We start from the raw sequence: 4190 nt of genomic DNA, 5'->3' as shown, positions 1-4190 counted from the left end.
ACACACTCTTTTTTCCATTTCTTTTTTTCCTTTTTTTCTTTTCTTTTCTTTTCTGTTTTGTTTTTCTTATTTAAAATAGTTCATGATTTAAAAAAGTTTCAGATTTCCCAAAAAATGGGAATTTAAAAAACGTTCAAGAAATAAAAAAATCGTGCAACCAAAAAAGGTCATGATTTCAAAAAAATGTTCACGTATTAAAAAAATCATGATTTTTCTCAACTTTTTATAGAAAAAACAAAAAATAATTGAGAATTACAAACATAGTTCATCAATTCAAAAAATGTTCATTAATTTCTAAAAAAATTAATGTATTTGAAAAAGAATGTTCATAAAACAAAAAATGATAATGAATCTGAGAAATTTTTTATGCGGCTAAAAGAGGGGCTCTATTCACCCACACCCACCCTTTTCTAGATCATTTATTGATTGTTTGTTTTGCGATAGCTAACCACTCCCGGTGAATGGTGCCTTCTAGATCATTTGAAATTATAGTTTTCTGAACCCATCCTTCTCTAAAGTTGAAAGTCCATGAAGATTTTGCAAATACCTACAATTCGATCAAATATGGTATGTGTGTGTAATTATATTTAATGTTGAATCTAATAATAGTAATTTTGTGTTGTAGTTGTTCATAGCATTTTCTCGTGGATCCAATCAAACTTTAGAAATGTTATCTTCCTCATGGTTAAAACTTGAGGCTTACTCCATAAAAAAGAGAGGCAGTAGTGTTTAAATTGGAATGTGATGTGCACCTACGCACACATTTCAAGTAAGGCTGGACAAACAACCCAACCCAGCATTGGGAGATCATCTTCTGCATACCGTACAAGACAAATCATGGTTTTTTTAATAACAAACAGAGGTTCGCTGAAATTGGTCATGCCTGGCGAACATAACAAGCAAAGACAAACAACCGCGACTCCTATTTCCTGCGTGGAGGGATAACCTACAAACGCATACCTCCTCACAAGCTTGCGCTGAAAACGGATAGCACGCGGACGGGCGGGTCGTGTGCGCGTGTTCTCTCCTGGCCCGCCCGCCGGTGGCACAAGGACCCTCTTTTCTATCCACCCCCTCCCCCTTCCAGCCGCACCTCCCTCCACTCTTCTCCACTCTTGCCCCTAGCCGCCGTCGTCGTTGCCATTGCAGCTGTGCAGCTCGGACGCGCGCTCGCCCAGCCCCCTTCCCCTCGAAGACCCCGAGCTACCCAACCACGGCCACCTGATTTGCGCACCCTGCGGCCGGATTAGGAGCGGATCCGGTCGGTTTTGAGCTCGCTCGGCTGTGGGAGGCCAGGCCGCGCCATGGACTGGTTGGGCACTAGGCCGGAAGGCCCGGCAAGGCCGCATGCAGGTAGTGGCTCCTCCTCTAGCCGCTCGGATCTACACCGTCGATGGTCCACCGGCAGATACACGAATGGTGGTCGGTCGGGCTCGGCGCTAGCCCAAAAGCTCGTCGGTGCATCATTGCCACTCATTAAGTGCGCCATGTGTCTACAACACCGGAACATCCCGGATGGGTGTTTATCAAGTGCTTAAACGATAGGGTATGTGCTACTTTAGCTTCGGTTGTGCTCTCAGATTTGACTAGTTGTGCTAACTTAAAATTTTATTGTGTAGAATGGATGCAAGTTTTGGTATTGGGAAGAAGAGTATATCGATATATTGATAGATCACAATTTAGTAGATGTTTGTGCACTTTTAACTAGCATAGAGGCTAGAGATGAGACTAGTGCACTTGTTGCTAGAATAGAGGCTAAACATGAGACTAGATGTGAGGAATCAACTTCTACTTCTTTACACTCGAAGAAGAAAGAAGCACGCAAGATCGAGCCTTCATAGATCAACAATGAATGCATCGATAAGGCACTAATCCAAGTTACAGGAGCAGTTATGGAAGTCTGATATCTTTTAAAATGTATTCTTGTGGTTCTTGTTTTCTTTAGTCTTACTTTTCTAGTCAAAATTTGGTGACGTATTCTCATGTATCAAAAGTCAATTATGAAAAAAGGTTATGGGCTTGCAAAGAAAAATGTACGCGGACAGGATGCGTCCGTGCGTTGGGCGCACGGCCATCGAATCCCAGAAACTGCCCGGACACGGCCCCATTGCCCTACCCAAATGGACAGAATCCGAGCAAAACGGACGTCCGTTTGGGTCGTGCACTGGAGTTGGCCTTAGATGTGCAATAACTAAATTACATCTAGATGTGCCCTAAACACACCTATGAATTCAGGTTTGTGGCCAAAGTCAGACCTGTTCATTACCCCCTCTGGCTCCTCAACTATAGGTCCGACCATCTATGCTTCGGCCATTGAACACTTATTTGAGCTTTGCCCATTAAATTCTGTAGCCAAAATGTACCCTCCACATATACCTAGATGTTGGCCGAGAGCACGGTGGATTTGAGTGCCCCCCTTGGCGATTTCAATGTGTCTTGCATTGAGGTTGAAGCGGAGGTGAATGAAGAGAATGACGGTGATGGTGACGTGTAAGAGATCGACATTTCGGTCAGTCTGGGCGTTTGAGGCCCGTTTGAGGCGACCGTCTGGGTCGAAATTTCGTGACCAAGCCGTCCGTCTGGGTGTTTGAGGCGGGTTTAGGGCGCCCGGATGTAGATGATTTTAATCTAGTTTGGGAAGTTTTCGGAAGCTTCTAGGCCAGATTTTCAATCGTTTTTTTTCTTCTGTGTTTATGGCCGATTTTCATCAAATTTTTCTAAGGGATATTCATTTTGTTTTAATTATTCATTTTTATTTCATATGGTTAGTTTTTCCCTTTTCGGTCTATTTTTAAATTTATGAACATATTAAAATTCACAATTGTGTCTAAACTTACAAACTATTTTTCCAAACTCTTGATCTTTTTCAAATATGTAAGCATTTTTCAAGGTTTCCAACATTTTCTAAACTCTGGGAACTTTTATCAAACTCACGAACTTTTTTTAATTCACATTAAAAATTGTGGACATTTCTGAAATTCACGTACATTTTTAAATACATGATTTTTTCAAAAAATGTTTTTTTATTATAAACTATTTTTAGATACACTATCTTTTTTAGAATTTGTGAACTCTTAAAACCCATAAATTTTTAAATTCATGGTTGTTTTTCGAAATCAGTGAACATTTTTCAAATTCACGAGCTTTTTCAAAATTGCAAGTTTTTCGAATTCAAGATTTCTTGGATGCACCAATTATTTTAATCCATATAAAAACTGGTGACCAGGTCATTAGAGTAGGAAAATAATGAATGCAAAAAAAAACATTAACCCTCGTGAGCGAGCTGTGGGAGAGGCAGCTAGCAATATTGGGTCACAACCCACGAACTTAGCGAGCACCAGGAACCCATTAGATGCTTGAAGCGTAGAGAATAAGCGAAATCACTAATTAAGGGGTACCCCTTCCAAAGGTCACTCAACCTTATGTCATGCAGACAAGTGGCGCATATGTAGTGTGCCACTTGTCGCAATCAGGAAGTTTTCATTTTTCTATTCTTCAAAATGCTTTATCTCTTTAGACATGCATCGAAACCGTGAATCGTTTTTACCCTTGGATTTCTCGCGTTGATTTTATCCCTCCAAAACCTACGAAAACTAGGCAAAAACTAAAGCACAAAGAAACCAATAAAATCATGTAAAGCCCAAAAGAAAATGGGATCGCTAGCATGCAACATGTCGTGATGGTAGGACGCACCTTTGGCGCGATCTCAAGCCAAAAGAGTGACATTTGGGGGAGCCCTTCAAGATGTACCTGTTTTTTTAGGAATGCCATCATGGCTAATTTTATTAAATTAAATCACGATTACATCGTCAATCAACAGCGGCATAATAAAACTAGGTGGATCATCAGCCCACACACAACTATCTAGATTACATTCATGTGCAAGTATATGGGCTACCCGATTTGCTTCCCTTGGACAGTGCATAAATAAGATTTTGTCAAAAGAGCTCGCCTGAATACGGATGTCTTCGAATATCAGAGCAGCAACGGTCGCAGAAAAACCACCTTCCTGAAGAGTATCAATAACTCCTGCACAATCAGACTGAATAACTAATTTCTCACATCCTATTTGATTCGCAAGATGAATACCATCTAAAACTGCTTGAGCTTCAGCTGTTGCCGCGTCAAGCGCAAAAGGAATAAACTTGGAACCCGTGCCTACAAATCTGCCTTTATCTAATGGGCCAAGC

The sequence above is a fragment of the Triticum dicoccoides genome, chromosome 6A (assembly GCF_002162155.2).
Source record: "Triticum dicoccoides isolate Atlit2015 ecotype Zavitan chromosome 6A, WEW_v2.0, whole genome shotgun sequence".
Lineage (NCBI taxonomy): Eukaryota > Viridiplantae > Streptophyta > Magnoliopsida > Poales > Poaceae > Triticum > Triticum dicoccoides.
The sequence above is the reverse complement of the archived record's forward strand: the minus strand, read 5'-3'. Positions refer to the sequence as shown.